This window comes from Arabidopsis thaliana, chromosome 5 (assembly GCF_000001735.4).
Source record: "Arabidopsis thaliana chromosome 5, partial sequence".
Taxonomy (NCBI): domain Eukaryota; kingdom Viridiplantae; phylum Streptophyta; class Magnoliopsida; order Brassicales; family Brassicaceae; genus Arabidopsis; species Arabidopsis thaliana.
This window is the reverse complement of record NC_003076.8, coordinates 13252623-13271047: the sequence shown is the minus strand read 5'-3', so window position 1 is coordinate 13271047 and position 18425 is coordinate 13252623. Positions and strand designations below refer to the sequence as shown.

General features: G+C 41.4%; 4 pseudogenes across 4 annotated transcripts; 2 read left to right on the top strand and 2 right to left on the bottom strand.

Annotated features, from left to right (window-relative positions):
• Positions 1–470: 470 nt before the first annotated feature.
• On the top strand, positions 471–6107 carry AT5G34985 (annotated as a pseudogene; the record flags this gene model as incomplete). Its single annotated transcript has 1 exon — positions 471–6107.
• Positions 6108–8360: 2253 nt separating this feature from the next.
• On the bottom strand, positions 8361–8844 carry AT5G34980 (annotated as a pseudogene; the record flags this gene model as incomplete). Its single annotated transcript has 2 exons — positions 8361–8589; positions 8726–8844.
• Positions 8845–9681: 837 nt separating this feature from the next.
• On the bottom strand, positions 9682–11724 carry AT5G34970 (annotated as a pseudogene; the record flags this gene model as incomplete). Its single annotated transcript has 4 exons — positions 9682–9872; positions 10163–10355; positions 10437–11365; positions 11601–11724.
• A 1094-nt stretch (positions 11725–12818) lies between these two features.
• On the top strand, positions 12819–17699 carry AT5G34965 (annotated as a pseudogene; the record flags this gene model as incomplete). The annotated part of the gene is made up of 1 exon: positions 12819–17699.
• Between the last annotated feature and the right edge of the window lie 726 nt (positions 17700–18425).

The following is an 18425-nucleotide window of genomic DNA, read 5'->3' as shown; positions in this document are numbered from 1 at the left end:
TGCAGTCGAGTATAGCTGTTTCATATCCTGTCTATTACTTGACCTGTTACTCGACCACATCCTACTTCTGGCATCAGCCTGTTGTGGTCGAGTGATTTTAGTAATTCTGTTATTGCTTCTGTTTTCTGCATGTTCGCTTAGGACTGTTAGAAACCCCAAAACTGTTATTGCTTGGCTTGACTTAGTGACTTCTGATCACATCTCATCTGTTTGCATCACACCCATTTGGATTGACACCTAAAATAGTACAACAACATGATTGGTGTTTTAGGAATAATTGACTAAAAACTTATTATCAATTTGGCGCCGTTGCCAATTGGGTGTTTGTTTGCTATATTCGAGATTTCAGAATATTTAAGATCAAGTTCTTTTTCATTTTTTCTGAAAGTTACTAACTTTGTGTTATTTCTGTTTGTCTGTTTTGATTCAGGTACTACGAATCACTAGCTTCACCAGTTGGTACTCGTTGTATGCAAACACGGTCACGAGGAAATCAGAATCTCCTGTTCAACGATAACATCGACCGTATTGCACGCCAACTCAGAACACAGACAGAAACAGACACAATGGCTGCAGTTGTTGATGAGCAGGTGCAACCAAACAACATAGGTGCAGGCGATGCACCACGCAACCACAATCAGCGTAATGGCATCGTGCCTCCACCTGTGCAGAACAACAACTTTGAGATCAAGAGCGGTCTCATTGCCATGGTTCAGAGCAACAAGTTCCACGGCCTCCCTATGGAGGATCCACTCGATCACCTGGACGAGTTTGATAGGCTCTGCAGCCTAACAAAGATCAATGGAGTCAGTGAGGATGGCTTCAAGCTCAGATTGTTTCCTTTCTCTCTTGGAGACAAAGCCCATCAGTGGGAAAAGTCGCTTCTTCAAGGCTCTATCACCTCCTGGAATGACTGCAAGAAAGCCTTCTTGGCTAAGTTTTTCTCAAACTCCAGGACTGCGAGACTAAGGAATGATATCTCCGGTTTCACTCAGACGAATAATGAGACTTTCTGTGAAGCATGGGAGCGCTTCAAAGGTTATCAGACGCAATGTCCTCATCATGGTTTCTCCAAAGCTTCGCTTCTCAGCACTCTCTACAGAGGTGTCCTCCCAAAGATCAGGATGCTTCTAGATACCGCTTCTAACGGGAACTTTCTCAACAAAGACGTTGAAGACGGATGGGAGCTGGTAGAGAACTTAGCTCAGTCGGATGGCAACTATAATGAAGATTATGATAGAAGCGTCCGCACCAGCTCTGATTCTGATGAGAAGCACCGCAGGGAAATGAAAGCCATGAATGACAAACTGGACAAGCTACTGCTTGTGCAACAGAAGCACATTCATTTTCTGGGTGATGATGAGACGTTCCAAGTTCAGGATGGGGAGACTATGCAGTCAGAAGAGGTCAGTTATGTGCAGAACCAAGGAGGTTACAACAAAGGTTTCAACAACTTCAAGCAGAACCATCCCAATCTGTCTTACAGAAGTACAAACGTTGCAAACCCGCAGGACCAAGTTTACCCTTCACAGCAGCAGAATCAACCCAGGCCCTTTGTTCCATACAACCAAGGTCAAGGGTATGTTCCTAAGCAGCAGTATCAGGGCAACTATCAGCCGCAACTTCCACCACCTGGGTTCACACAGCAGCAACAACAACCAGCTTCAACAACTCCAGATTCAGACCTGAAGAACATGTTACAGCAGATTCTACAAGGGCAAGCAACAGGAGCAATGGATCTGTCCAAAAGGATGGCAGAAATTCACAACAAGGTTGACTGCAGTTACAATGATATCAATATCAAGGTTGAAGCACTGACATCTAAGATTAGATACATAGAAGGCCAAACTGGGTCGACCGCAGCACCCAAATTTACAGGACCTTCCAGAAAATCAATGTCAAATTCAGAGGAGTACGCTCATGCTATCACACTTAGAAGCGGTAAAGAATTACCCACAAAAGAGAGCCCGAACCAGAACACTGAGGACAGTGTGGATCAAGATGGGGAGGATTTCTGTCAAAATGGAAATTCCGCTGAAAAAGCAATAGAAGAGCCTATACTCGACCAACCTACTCGACTACTAGCTCCTGCAGCATCTCCTCTTGTTGAAAAACCAGCTGCCACCAAAACCAAAGACAACGTCTTCGTTCCCCCACCTTACAAGCCCCCACTCCCATTTCCTGGTCGATTCAAGAAGGTCATGATACAGAAGTACAAAGCTCTCCTGGAGAAACAATTGAAAAATCTTGAAGTCACGATGCCTCTTGTCGACTGTCTTGCACTTATACCAGACTCTAACAAATATGTGAAAGACATGATTACAGAGAGGATCAAAGAAGTCCAAGGAATGGTGGTGCTAAGTCACGAATGCAGTGCGATCATTCAGCAGAAGATCATTCCAAAAAAACTAGGAGATCCTGGTTCCTTCACCTTACCTTGCGCTCTAGGCCCTTTAGCCTTCAACAAGTGCCTCTGTGATCTAGGTGCATCTGTGAGTCTCATGCCTCTCTCTGTGGCAAAGAAACTGGGCTTCAACAAGTACAAGCCCTGCAATATATCCTTGATCCTAGCTGACAGATCTGTTAGGATTCCCCATGGTCTGCTGGAGGACTTACCAGTCATGATAGGCATGGTCGAAGTACCGACAGACTTTGTGGTTTTAGAAATGGATGAAGAACCCAAAGACCCTTTGATATTGGGAAGACCATTTTTAGTTACAGTTGGAGCTATCATTGATGTTAAGAAGGGAAAAATTGATCTTAACCTCGGGAGAGATCTCAAGATGACCTTCGATATCACCAACACCATGAAGAAGCCTACGATAGAAAGAAATATTTTCTGGATTGAAGAGATGGATATGTTAGCTGACGAAATGCTAGAAGAGCTGGGAGAAACAGATCATCTACAGAGTGCTCTAACAAAGGATAGCAAGGAAGGAGATTTAAATTTGGAGATTTTGGGGTACCAAAAGCTGTTAGATGAACACAAAGCAGTTGAGAATCCAGGAGAGTATGAAGATTTGGGTGAAAGAGCAAGGGAGGAATATATACTCGACCTCATCACTTGACCAACAGCCCATTCTGTGTACTCGACCGAGCTACTCGACCACAACAACCCCTCTGAAGCCAACTTAGTATCCGATGACTGGTCTGAACTCAAGGCACCCAAAGTAGATTTGAAACCGCTACCAAAAGGGCTAAGGTACGTTTTTCTTGGACTAAACTCTACTTATCCTGTCATAGTGAATGATGGGCTAACTGCTGATCAAGTAAACCTGCTGATAACCGAGCTCAAGAAGTATAGGAAAGCTATAGGATATTCGTTAGATGATATTAAGGGGATTTCGCCCACCTTATGCACCCATAGAATCCATCTTGAAAATGAATCCTACTCTAGCATTGAACCTCAAAGGAGATTAAACCCTAACTTGAAAGAGGTTGTCAAAAAGGAGATACTTAAACTATTAGATGCTGGGGTTATCTACCCTATCTCTGATAGCACTTGGGTATCTCCAGTCCACTACGTTCCTAAAAAAGGAGGTATGACAGTTGTTAAAAATTCTAAAGATGAACTGATACCCACTAGGACTACAACTGGACATAGGATGTGTATTGACTATAGGAAGTTAAATGCTGCCTCTAGAAAAGACCATTTCCCATTGCCCTTCATTGATCAGATGCTAGAAAGATTAGCAAACCATCCTTACTATTGCTTTTTGGATGGTTATAGCGGATTTTTTCAAATCCCTATTCACCCAAATGACCAAGAAAAAACCACTTTCACTTGTCCTTATGGGACCTTTGCTTACAAGCGTATGCCTTTCGGTCTCTGTAATGCACCAGCTACTTTTCAGCGGTGTATGACTTCTATTTTCTCGGATTTGATAGAGGAGATGGTAGAGGTATTCATGGATGATTTTTCTGTGTATGGCTCTTCCTTCTCCTCGTGTTTGTTGAACCTGTGCAGGGTACTTAAAAGATGTGAAGAGACAAACCTAGTGCTAAACTGGGAGAAATGCCATTTCATGGTTAGAGAAGGCATCGTTTTGGGCCACAAAATTTCTGAAGAGGGAATAGAGGTTGATAAGGCTAAGGTTGACGTGATGATGCAGTTACAGCCACCCAAAACTGTCAAAGACATCAGGAGTTTTCTTGGACATGCAGGATTTTACAGAAGATTCATCAAAGATTTCTCCAAGTTGGCAAGACCGCTCACCAGACTACTGTGCAAGGAAACCGAGTTTGCATTTGATGACGAATGTTTGACAGCCTTTAAGTTGATCAAGGAAGCTTTGATCACTGCACCAATAGTCCAAGCTCCAAACTGGGACTTCCCATTCGAGATCATGTGCAATGCTTCAGATTACGCAGTAGGAGCAGTCTTGGGCCAGCGGATTGATAAAAAGCTGCATGTGATCTACTACGCGAGCAGAACGATGGATGATGCACAAGTAAGGTATGCCACTACAGAGAAGGAACTGCTAGCTGTGGTATTTGCATTTGAAAAATTTAGAAGCTACCTAGTGGGTTCTAAAGTGACAGTCTACACTGATCATGCTGCTCTGAGGCATATATACGCGAAGAAAGATACCAAACCTAGGCTGTTGAGATGGATCTTATTGCTCCAAGAGTTTGATATGGAGATAGTTGATAAGAAGGGAATTGAAAACGGTGTAGCTGATCATCTGTCTAGGATGAGGATTGAAGACGAGGTCCCTATTGACGACTCCATGCCAGAAGAACAGCTAATGGCAATTCAGCAACTTAACGAGAGTGCACAAATTCGGAAATCACTCGATCAAGTATGTACAATTGAAGAAAAGCTTCCGTGGTATGCTGATCACGTCAACTACTTGGTTAGTGGTGAGGAGCCTCCGAATCTGTCGAGCTATGAGAAGAAGAAGTTCTTCAAGGACATTAACCATTTCTACTGGGACGAACCTTATCTCTACACACTCTGCAAAGATAAGATCTACAGGAGATGCGTCTCAGAAGACGAAATCGAAGGCATCCTATTGCATTGCCATGGGTCTGCCTATGGTGGCCACTTCGCAACGTTCAAGACAGTGTCGAAAATCCTGCAAGCTGGTTTTTGGTGGCCATCAATGTTTAAGGATGCTCAGGAATTTATCTCGAAATGTGATTCATGTCAGAGAAGAGGGAACATCAGCAGAAGGAATGAGATGCCTCAGAATCCGATATTAGAAGTTGAGATCTTTGACGTTTGGGGAATTGATTTTATGGGTCCGTTTCCTTCCTCTTACGGGAACAAGTACATACTGGTCGCAGTAGACTATGTATCAAAATGGGTGGAAGCCATAGCCAGCCCCACCAATGATGCTAGAGTTGTGCTAAAGCTGTTCAAGACAATTATCTTTCCTAGATTTGGAGTCCCGAGAATTATGATCAGTGACGGAGGGAAACATTTTATCAACAAGGTTTTTGAGAACCTTTTGAAGAAGCATGGAGTAAAGCACAAGGTCGCCACTCCTTATCATCCACAGACGAGCGGGCAGGTGGAAATCTCCAACAGGGAGATAAAAGCAATTTTAGAGAAAATTGTGGGAAGTACAAGGAAAGATTGGTCTGCTAAGCTCGATGACGCACTATGGGCTTACAGAACAGCCTTCAAGACCCCTATTGGCACGACTCCTTTCAACCTCCTTTATGGAAAATCCTGTCATTTGCCTGTTGAACTCGAGTATAAAGCCATGTGGGCAGTTAAACTCCTGAACTTCGACATTAAAACCGCCGAGGAGAAGCGGTTGATCCAACTGAACGATCTCAACGAGATTCGCTTAGAAGCCTATGAGAGTTCCAAAATCTACAAGGAGCGAACCAAGTCTTTCCATGATAAGAAGATAGTCTCAAGAGATTTTAAGGTTGGTGATCAAGTGTTGCTGTTCAACTCTCGCCTGAGGCTTTTTCCAGGCAAGCTCAAGTCTAGATGGTCTGGTCCTTTCTCTGTTACTGCAGTCCGACCTTATGGTGCTATCACTCTAGCTGGAAAGAATGGAGACTTCACAGTCAATGGCCAGCGGCTCAAGAAATACATGATAGATCAGTTTATTCCAGAAGGAACCTCTGTTCCTTTGGAGGAGCCTTTAAACGCCTAATGAGTATGAAGAGTCAAGCTAGAGACCTAAAACAAGCTCACTTGGGAGGAAGTCCCAAGCCTATCTTTGCACATATCTTTCATTTTCCTTGTTGTTTTTGATGCATCTTGTTAGTGTTTTCAGGAGATAAATATGAAGAGTTGATGGAAATAGATTCTGGCTTTGAAGGAACAGCAATACACTCGACCACAAAGCAATCAAACTCGACATTGTTCTGGCGTCTTCACACCAGGAAATCACTCGACCACACCCTATAAAGACCGAATGACGATATTGTCGAGTATAGCGAATGATGCAGTCACGACTTCTCCACTCCCGTAGCTTACGCGACCGCGGTGGTGGCCGCAGCAGAAGAAGAGAGGTCGAGTATCATCACAGCGGTGCTGGCCGCGACGAAGGAGCAGAGGTCGAGTACCCCCAGGGGGAAGCTGGGACACAACAGGGAGATTCTTCGATGGCCTGGGAGCAATCACAGACAGCTATTGACGACCAACTCCGCTCCTTCTTCCACTGAGGTATGCACCTCACTCCACCATTGTAATATACCATCTCTTGTTTTTATTTTGTTTTTGTGATGTGTTTTTGTCCTGAGTACTCTCTTCCAAATTTGGTCACACAGTGGACTGTGTGATTTAAGTTTGGGGGAGGGCTCAGGAAGTGTGTGTTGCATTGTATAATCTTGAGTCTGCATTCATCTAAGGCATAGAAAAACCAAAAAAATTGAAAAATTCCAGAAAATGATTTCACAAAAATAGAGTGTTCATGTAGTTGCATTGCATTTAGGATCGAGTCTAGAGTGTTTCGTTTAGGATTGTTGCATATGCATAGGGGATAATGATGAGATAGCCTTGTAAGCATTTTGGTTCACCAGATAAGCTCAGTGCCCTCGTTGTTAGTTGTTTGATGCGTTGTCATTGAAATTGAAGTAAGAACTGCACCATGCCTAGATTGCTCTACTCGACCACACTGTTAGGATCTGATATCATTCCCTATCAATTTGAACTTGAATCTGATTTAGAATTATCATGTCTTGGCATCGAATTTGAACTCATGGATACCCTAAAATACTTGGATTTTCTAACTCATTTTAACCACTCTTGTTGATCCAAGTAGCTGACTCTTCTTATTAGAGCAGTTAACCCATACCCAAACCTGAACTTTCTTTCAAGCCCTATATCACTTGTGAGTGTTCGTGAGGTCTTATTTCGATTGAGCTTGGTAGAAAGTGTTAGGTTCGTAACGACAGAGATAGTGTCTCATGTAGTTCTAGTTCGCGTTCTTCGGACTGGATAGGACTAGGAGGGCGCTTATATCAGGGGTTGGGATGTGTTTAAAAGAAAAGAGGGAATTCGTTGTTGATGAGGAAAGGGAAAGAATTCTAGGGGAAGTAAGCTAAAGAAGTTAGGAAAAAAAATCTAGTAAAGGTTTTGGGAATGTTAAAGAAAAGAATGAGGTTCTTGTTAGCTAAAGAAGAAGGGTTAAAAGCCTTTGGTGTTAAAGAAAAAAAAAAAACAGGAACCTTAGTTGTTAAAGAAGTCCAAACCCGCTAGATGTATCAAGAGCGTTGAGAAAGCTTCTCCTAGAGTTAAGAGAAAAGAAAAGAATGATATGGAAAAAAGAGTTTGAAAGATTCATGAGTGCAAAGGGTAGAGTTAAGTTGGGACAGGAGTTGGGATTACCATTAGAGCTTCATTGTTATACTCTGGGTAGATGGGATCTTATCTCTGTATGCATAACTTGGGACTTACCTTTAGCATTCTACTAAAGCTCAATCATTCTTGAGGGATCCCCTGTTACTTAAGCCTATTCTGTAGGGGACCATCTTTGTCTCTTGACCTTCACCTTAGCCAAATGAGTTCATTGATGATGCATTGCTTGATTCACGTTCCAGAACTAATGAATGTTAAAGGGATTGGTAGATTTGAAAACATGTGTAGGTCGAGTATAAGAGACGGATTTATTGATAACAAGGCATGACTAACGTTTTTTGAGTAGAATTCAATCATATCGCATCTTAGAACTACCAACTTGGACATTGATTTTATTTGCTCTATCATATGCTTTGGTTCTGAGTCCCCGCCTTTACTCCTCTCCTTCAACTATGTCTTCCTATTTGCTTGAGGGCAAGCAAAGACTAAGTTTGGGGGAGTTGATATGTCTATAATTTGCATGTTTTCAGTGTCCATTCATCATCGTTTTGAGTCCAGTTTCGTATCATTCATCACTGTTTTATATCATTTCTCATCATTCTTGCATACTTTGCATGATTAGGATAGCTTTGCATGCATATTGCATTTCTGAGTTGTTTTCAGGTGATTTGGAGCTGTTTGCGAGCAAATTGGAAGAAACGAGCCAGAACGAGAAGACATACTCGACCCCCAGGACGAGTGACTTTGGAGCCATTCTTCCCATCCACTCGACCACCAGGTCGAGTAACGTCAGCTCAGGCCACTCGATGACATTACTCGACCCCCTGGTCGAGTCTCACTTCGCCACACCACCTGACTACACTCGACCATTCACTCTACCACGTTACTCGACCCCATGGTCGAGTATCATCACTCACCACCATCACCATCACTCGACCGGACACTCGATCACTTCTTCACAGTCTACTCAAATCCGCACTCAACCAGATAAGCTGAGCACAAGGAAGAGAAGAGGAGAAGACAAAGTGTTTGGAAGCGGCCTGGACCTCCATCGGATCACGAAGCCCATCTCGGCCCATTATCACTCTATGGGCCGGGCGATTAGGTTATTGGCCCGTCTACTATCATTTTATTTCGTTTGGTATAAATAGATGTTTTAGGGTTCTGTCCTGAGACATCTAGTCGACATTGCGTTTTTGCTTCAGTTTTATTTTCAGTTTTACTCTGCTGCGCCGCTTTTGCTTCTGCAACCTGTAGTTCGCGATTTTTCCAAGTTATTGAGATTCCGCGTTTGATTTCATTAGTCATCTTGTTTCTCTACTCTTTATCTCTTTACTTATGCAATATTATCGTTTATCTGCGTTTATGTCTTTGAGCATGTTGTCTGAGTAGTGACTTAGAATTCTTAGGGATGGGATAGAGTAGTTGTGGAATCCGTAGTCTGTAGAATGGTTAAGTTTCAGAATTGATTGAATCCCTTTAGGACTAGTTGCGTTTACTGCTTATTTCTTTCTGATCAACTGGAATTCGATCCCAAGCATTCCCGCACCCAGAAGGTGTTCGATGGAATGCTTGATCCACTAGTTCCTGAGATATGCGTCTCTATCCCAAGGGATTGGCCGTTTAGAGCGTTTATTGACTTTATCAGTCTGTTCGTATTGCCTGCATAGTTAGATTCCGTTAATGGGAATTAGTCTGGGCTAGCTTTGCTTGAGGATTTCTATCACGGGAGTGAATTGGTCTGTTGTTGAACCTGTTGTCTAGGGATAGCTTGATTGCGCTTGTTAACCATTCGAATAGGCTAGGACACCACTCTACTCGATTACCCCATCCTTAGGAATTTCTCGTCTATCTTATTTCTCTGTTTTATCGTTATCGCTTAATCGTTCTCATTGCTTGTTTCTTAGTTTTTACAATCACTCGACCAACTTACTCGACCACACCCAGTGTCTGGCAACAGACTGTGCAGTCGAGTATAGCTGTTTCATATCCTGTCTATTACTTGACCTGTTACTCGACCACATCCTACTTCTGGCATCAGCCTGTTGTGGTCGAGTGATTTTAGTAATTCTGTTATTGCTTCTGTTTTCTGCATGTTCGCTTAGGACTGTTAGAAACCCCAAAACTGTTATTGCTTGGCTTGACTTAGTGACTTCTGATCACATCTCATCTGTTTGCATCACACCCATTTGGATTGACAGCTAAATTACTACAACGACATGATTGGTGTTTTAGGAATAATTGACTAAAAACTTATTATCAGGTTCTTTAGGGCTCGGGCCCGGTGCATTTCGTTTTCTCTTAACATCTACAATAGACCAGTTGCTGCTATTAATTGGGTTTCTTCTGGATGCAATACCAAAAAAATTTGTAAACAACCTTTATACTTATACTTACCTGTCTCTTCTAGTTGTGGTGGGCGCACCTGCTTTGGTACTCTAGCATAGCCTCCAACCCATTCATCCTCCTGCCACTGGTGCCCATCTATCAACAGTGCCTCAATGTAATCAACCCTTGGATCATCAACTTCATCATCCCATGAAAGAGATGGAGGACAAACATTATCAGCTGGTTTCACAATATAGTTGACCTCAACCTACACAAATAAGTATGTTAACCATAGATAATGTACATTTACTTATTATGTACGTACATACACAATTTAACACACCTCATCAGCAGCCTCACACTCCAAAATGCGAGATGTCCGGATTGCTCGCAGAGAGGCAAGACGATGGATAGACCTCTCAGCAAATGTCCTGTTAAGTACATCATCAGGTCCTAGCTTAGCAATTGATGGGATTGTTTCGAAAGCTAAAAGCTGGAGAGCTAATGGGAAGCCATGGAGTGCATAAGACCCTACAAGTAAATCCCTTATTAGTTGTTGAGCATCGTAAGGAGTTTGGAAATTTGCTATCCTCCCCAAAGTACGGGTAAAGGACACCCTTCCCCATGGGTATTTGCAGAAGAACTTCAGGTTCTTAGTCATCTCGACAGTCTTCGAAGTAGGCCTGTTGGGGTTACTGTGGGCCGCTACCACACCGTCAACCAAAATAATAAGAGATAGTGCCAGTTGCTTCCACCCCTCCATGCTTTCCTCCTCCTGCAGCCAGCTCACCAAATCAGCAATTGTTGGAACCGTGTCCCCAAACCTCTCATCAAACAGAGTATTCCAAACACTCTCACACTCAGGTTTCACATTGATAACATCATCAACGTCTTTCTTCTTGGGATACTTCCCACATTCCAGCCCAGTTAGGATACTAAATTCTCTTAATCCAAATCTAATTGGATGACCGCCGAATACAATCCACATCTCATTCACCTTCTTTGTCACTAACTGACGGCATATTAGTCCAAGGACAAGCTTAGCATTGAAAGATGCCTTGTTTTGGGGTATTTTAAAAAGTTCCCCAAATGGAGAATCGAGAAGAAACTGCATCTCTGGTTTCCCCTTTAGTACATTTTCTATGTCAGAAATGTACTCCGGTTTAGAGTACGCGTTCATCTTCGTCTCGGAAGGGTACCGGTGTAGAGCAAAGAGTCTTGGTGGTAACTCTTCAACTGTAAGATCTTCAGTCGGAGCAACACTTGGACTACCTGCAACTAAAAGTCATATACTGTTAAGCAAACCGAAGTAGTGTACGTACACAGACATTTTCCAGATTATAACTCAAAATCATATTTTTGGCGGAAACAGAGATTTCCAATTCTACTTCTCAATTTTTCATCCTAAAGATATGCTAAATTCCGACAAGTTCTAACCCTTTAATCAAACAAGCTTTACAATTCTGATACACCCAAAGACAACAAACGGTAAATTAGAGATTCTAACCCAGTTCCTCCGTTGCCTTTGTTGCAGAGCGTTTTCTCCGCGGGGAAACTCTTAATACCCGCTTCTCCTTCCTTTGACCATGCTGCTTCCTCGGGACTTCGTCGTTAGCTTTATTCCCAGCCATAGCTAAAGATGCTATCTCGCCGGAGGTTCAAATTTCGCCGGAATAAAAAGTAACTTTCTCTTGGCTTCGCCGGGAAAAACAGTAACTTTCACTTCCCCGGATGTGGGAGTTCAGTGGCTCAATTCAACTACCCAACAATTCGAAGTTATGTCGAATTTTGAAGCAATGGATACTGAATTTCGTTTCGCTTTCTGATTCTCTCTCAAATCTCTCCGTTACTCTCTTCTCTTTTTCGTTTTCTCGGGTTTCTTCGTTTCAGTTTTTTTTTTTTTTGTCTTTTTCAAAACTGAACCGCATCAACTAAACCAAAACCAACTGCTGTAGGGTTTGGTTTACGCCGTCAACTGAACCGATACGAACTGTTGCACGGTTTGGTTTGTGCCATTATTAAGTTTTCCCAGGGTAATTTGGTCCGAAATTGAATGAAAAGAGAAACCGTGAAAACCAGTTCTCACTTTGACAAACGGTGAGGGCAAATCTTTTTTCGTCCACTTCTGTGAAAATTTCTTCTTTTTTTTATCTTTGTTTAATGTTGCAGATAATGGAATCGCCGTTAACTCTTTGTGCTCTCTTTTTCTGCAGTCACTTTCTCAGCACCTTCAAGTTACACCATTTTCTTTGCTTGCCTATCTCTGAGACAACAACTTACTTATCTGCAACTGTGATGCTTCACATTTTCAAGCTGTTGAACAATCTTCGCTGCACATGACTTACTCAGAGCAATCTCTTTGTCCACCTCTTCATTCAGCCTTCGCAGCTCAAGAATCTTGTGTTCGTTCTAAACCTTTACGCTCTTGAGGTATAATAACAACTCTCTTGGAGTATATATACCATCCGATTTAGTTAGAATAGATTATTCTCCGGTTTAATTGACTGGTTAAGTTAGACCAATTGTATATAAGGAAATTGTTGTACACTTTACTCTTTAAGAAATAAGAATCGAAAATCTTAACAAGTTTTCTCCCTAGCTCAGCTCAATCCTTATCTTGTAATATGGTATCAGAGCCAACGAGCTAAGTTTTTGTTGTTTCCGATCAGATTTCTTCTTCTCCGATCTCGTTTTTTTCTTGTTCACTACTCGTTTTTCTGTAAAGATGGTGGCTGTTGCTCGAGTAACTCGGAAATCCACTCGTTCAAAGGCGTCGATAAGCTCCGTTCCATGGAAATCGTCGCGATCCACTGGTCTCACAGTCTCTCCTCCGATCTCTCCTCCAGCTGTAGATCTGCTCTCTGCTGGCGCATCGCGAGCTGTTGTGACTTCAGATTCCATGGATCCGACTCAGTCTCCGTTTTTTATGCACAGTGGTGATCATCCAGGTTTGAATCTCGTCTCTATCCGCTTAGATGAGACTAACTATGATGATTGGAGTGCAGCGTTGCGGATCTCGTTAGATGCTAAGAATAAGATTGGTTTTGTTGATGGTTCTTTGCCTCGTCCACTTGAATCGGATGGGAACTTTCGCCTTTGGTCCAGATGTAATAGTATGGTGAAATCATGGTTGTTGAACTCTGTGTCTCCGCAGATTTATCGTAGCATTCTACGCATGAATGATGCTACAGATATCTGGCGTGACATTTATGGACGTTTTCATATGACTAATCTTCCTCGTACGTACAATCTGACACAGGAGATCCAGGATTTTCGCCAGGGTTCTCTTTCTCTATCTGAGTACTATACTCAGTTGCGTATTCTTTGGGATTTGTTGGACAGTACAGAGGAACCTGATGATCCTTGTACTTGTGGTAAAGTTCTTCGTCTGCAACAGAAGGCAGAGAGAGCTAAAACTGTCAAATTCTTGGCAGGTTTGAATGAGTCCTACTCTATAGTCAGGAGACAGATCATTGCAAAGAAAGCCTTGCCTTCTCTGGTTGAAGTTTACAATATTCTTGACCAGGATTACAGTCAGAAAGGTTTCTCTACCAATGTTTCTCCTCCTGCTGCTTTTCAGGTCTCTAAGATATCTTCTACTGCTTTGACTCCTAAGATTTGCTATGTTCAGAATGGACCTAATAAAGGGCGTCCAATCTGTTCATTCTGCAACAAGGTGGGACATATTGCAGAGAAATGTTACAAAAAGCATGGTTACCCTCCTGGTTTTAAAGGCAAACTACCAGAGAAGGGTACCAAACCTCAACCGGTTGCTGCTCAGGTCTCTTTATTGCCTCCGATGGTTCCAACTCAGGCTACTCTAGATGGTCTGCTTGGTAATCTCTCCAATGATCAACTTCAGAACTTCATAGCCTTGTTCAGTTCTCAACTGAAGTCACAACCAACTGCTTCTTCTTCAGATGCTGGAATTTCACGTTCTCCTATTGATTACACTGGTATCTCATTCTCTAACTCTACATACTACTTTGTTGGTATATTGAATGTATCCCAACATACTCTTTCCACTGAAACTTGGGTGATAGACTCTGGTGCAACTCATCATGTTTGCCATGATAAGAGCCTATTTGTTTCTTTGGATCATTCTGTGGTGAGTTATGTGAATCTCCCAACAGGATCACGTGTTAAAATCAGTGGAGTGGGTTCAGTACAGATAAATGAAAACATTCTTCTTCGAAATGTTTTATTTCTCCCTGAGTTTCGTTTGAATCTGATCAGCATCAGTAGTTTGACTTCAGATATTGGTTCAAGAGTGATCTTTGATCCGTCATGTTGTGAAATACAGGATCTTACCAAGGACCTGAGAATTGGCAGAGGTAGACGCATTGGCAACCTCTATGTGTTGGATACTACACCTCCATTGGATTCAGTCTCTGTTAATGCGGTGGTGGATGTTAGTTTATGGCACATGAGGATGGGACATCCAGCTTACTCAAGACTGGATGCTATTTCAGACATTTTGAGGACTACTAAACACAAGAATAAAGGATCTGCTTATTGTCACATTTGTCATTTGGCTAAGCAGAAGAAGTTGTCTTTTCAGTCTTCAAACAATATTTGTAATTCAACTTTTGAGTTATTACATATAGACCTTTGGGGACCCATTTCAGTGGAGACTATTGATGGTTTTAAATATTTTTTGACCATTGTTGATGATCATTCACGAGCTACCTGGGTTTACTTACTCAAGACTAAATCTGAGGTTCTTAGTGTGTTTCCGGCTTTTGTCACCCGTGTAGAGAATCAGTACAACGTCAAAGTTAAGGCAGTTCGATCTGATAATGCACAGGAATTGAAATTTACTGAGTTTTACAAGGCTAAAGGGATAGTTTCTTATCATTCATGTCCTGAGACACCTGAACAGAACTCAGTGGTTGAAAGGAAACATCAACATATACTCAACGTTGCTAGAGCTTTGATGTTTCAATCCAAGGTTGCTTTACCTTATTGGGGAGACTGCATATTGACAGCTGTGTTTCTTATTAATAGAACACCATCTCAATTGCTTTCTAATAAAACTCCATTTGAGGTTCTTACAGGTAAGAAACCTGATTATGAGCAGATTCGCACCTTTGGATGTCTATGTTATGGTTCTACTTCTCCTACTCAACGTCACAAGTTTCAGCCTAGAGCTCGGGCATGCATCTTTCTGGGTTAACCGTCTAGCTACAAAGGGTACAAGATCATGGATTTGGAAAGCAATAAAGTCTTCATTTCCAGAAATGTTACCTTTCATGAGACAGTCTTTCCAATGGCATCACCACACTCTGCTGACTCTCCATCCCTTGTCACACCAATGGATTCTTTGCCCTGAGGTAATCCCAATTCCATTTCTCCCTCTCCATCACAAATTTCTCCATCAACACAAATTTCTTCCCATCGAGCACGCAAACTTCCTGCTCACTTAAATGACTATCATTGCTATTCTTTAAACAATGAAGTCACTCATCCCATTTCTTCTTTCATCTCCTACTCAAAAATCTCTCCCTCTCACTTGTTATACATTAATAACATCACTAAAATTCCAATTCCTCAATCATATTCTGAGGCAAAGGATTCTAAAGAGTGGTGTGATGCTATTGATACGAAAATTGGTGCGACGGAAGAGAAAGACACTTGGGAGGTTACAAGTTTACCTAAAGGAAAGAAGGCAGTGGGTTGTAAGTGGATTTTTACTCTGAAGTTTCATGCTGATGGGAGTCTTGAGCGGCATAAGGCTAGGCTGGTTGCTAAGGGGTACACTCAGAAAGAAGGTTTGGATTATACTGACACCTTCTCTCCGGTTGCAAAAATGGCTACTATTAAAATGTTGCTTAAGATTTCTGCATCTAAGAAGTGGTTTTTGACTCAACTTGATGTTTCTAATGCGTTTTTGAATGGAGATTTGGAGGAGGATATATATATGCGTTTACCTGAAGGTTATGCAGACAATAAGGGGGACCAATTGCCAAAGAATGTTGTGTTAAGACTCAAGAAAACGATTTATGGTCTCAAACAAGCATCTCGTCAATGGTTCTTGAAATTTTCTAATTGTCTGTTGGATTTGGGTTTTATTAAAGGACATGGAGATCACACTTTGTTTGTTCGCTGCTTTGGTGGTGAGTTTCTTGCTGTCTTGGTCTATGTAGACGACATTGTTATTGCTAGCACAATAGAGGGTGTTGCAGCTCAGTTAACCAATGCTCTGAAGGAGAGTTTCAAGCTTCGTGACCTTGGCCCTTTGAAGTACTTTTTGGGTCTGGAAATTGCTAGGACTGCTGCAGGCATATCCATTTGTCAACGTAAGTATGCTTTGGAACTTCTTGCTTTCACTGGAATGTTGGATTGCAAGCCTTCTACTATTCCCATGGTTCCAAATCTGAAACTTTCAAAGGCTGATGGAGAATTGTTGGAGGATCGTGAGTTTTATCGCAGTCTGGTGGGGAAGCTGATGTATCTCACTATAACAAGGCCTGATATTACTTTCGCTGTGAACAAGCTTTGTCAATACTCAGCTGCTCCACGGACTTCACATCTGACTACAGTCTACAAAGTTTTACAATATATTAAGGGTACAGTTGGACAGGGACTTTTCTACTCTTCTGATCCTGACCTTACCCTTAAAGGCTTTGCAGACTCTGATTGGGGAACCTGTCCTGACACTCGTCGTTCAACTACAGGGTTAACTATGTTCCTTGGTTCTTCTTTGATCACGTGGAGGTCCAAGAAACAGCCCACTGTTTCAAGATCTTCTGCTGAAGCAGAGTATCGAGCATTAGCCTTGGCTTCCTGTGAAATGGTATGGCTTGCTTCTTTACTCTTAGACTTGAAGATCATCACAGGGTCAGTCCCCATAGTCTTCTCTGATAGTACCGCTGCAATTTACATCGCTACCAACCCTGTTTTTCATGAGCGAACGAAGCACATCGAGATCGATTGCCATTTAGTTCGAGAACGCTTGGATAAAGGTCTCATCAGAATGTTGCATGTTCGGACAGAGGATCAGGTTGCAGACATCTTGACTAAACCATTATTTCCGCATCAGTTCTCTTACCTTATGTCCAAGATGAGTCTTCATAATATTTTTGCCTCATCTTGAGGGGGACTCTTGGAGTATATATACCATCCGGTTTAGTTAGAATAGACTTTAATTGACTGGTTAAGTTAGAACAATTGTATATAAGGAAATTGTTGTACACTTTACTCTTTAAGAAATAAGAATCAAAAATCTTAACAAGTTTTCTCTCTAGCTCAGCTCAATCCTTATCTTGTAATAAACTCATTTGCCAAACGTGAACAGAGATAGAGTTCTTAGATTATAGCACAACTGATTATTGTTTCCTTTATGCTTTTAGGGTCTCTTGCACCATGTTACAAATAAATGTGGGGATGCTTGTGACTGCGTTTCTCGAGAGGACAAAGGTCGTTCACTCACATCTTGTCCAGTAAAAGTGTTAGAGATTGATGAATTTCAAGGAACAATGAAAGAGATGCACATGATAAAGCATTTCTTATACTATTTTTCATGTTTGAAGGATATAAAGATCTATATAGAAGAGAATGCTCCTACACAACTCAGAGTCCATGATGTGTCTGAAGTTATTGCGGAGATGATGAAACTCTAAAACAAGTTATCGACTTGCAATGTGCAGGTCCTAGTGAGTGGTTACTTGTATAAGGAGTGGAATGCACAATGAAGTCTTCGAAGAACAAAAGTTTCCCATAATTTTGCTAAAGTCTCTTTAAAATTTTACTTCGGTTCGATTTTGTTTAGTTCGCTTGAAAACATTTTTAAACCAAACCAATTGCAAAACAAATTCGATTTTATTTTGTAATTTGGTCTTAGTTCTTTGTTGGTGTGTTTAATAGAAGTGCCAAATGTGACTAAGGTAGAACAAAAGCCTAACTTAAGCTTACTAAGGTGGAAAACAAAGTAACAAACTTCTTTAGTCTCAGAAAATCGAATTACATTAACTTGTAAAAAAGTTTATTCCATCTAGGAACGTAACGCGGAACAAAAAAAAAATTATTTGGAAAAATAAAGCTTCGCATCTAGAGGAATAATACTCTCAAACTCGCTGTTGATTAGTAGAAAAATAGACCCATAGTTTTTTTTTAGAAGAAGCGTTATAAAAGCTTATAAGAATGGCAGGATCAAAACAAATGTTTATAAGCTTTTATAAGATGTTTATAAGATTTTCTCATATAACCTTTTTATGATAAAATTTAATAACATAAGATTTTTTTATTAGATGTAAAGAAGTGCTTTTGTATTACTTAATAAGTTTTATAAACCTTAATATTTTTAATAGATGGTTATAAGCTTTTATGAGAT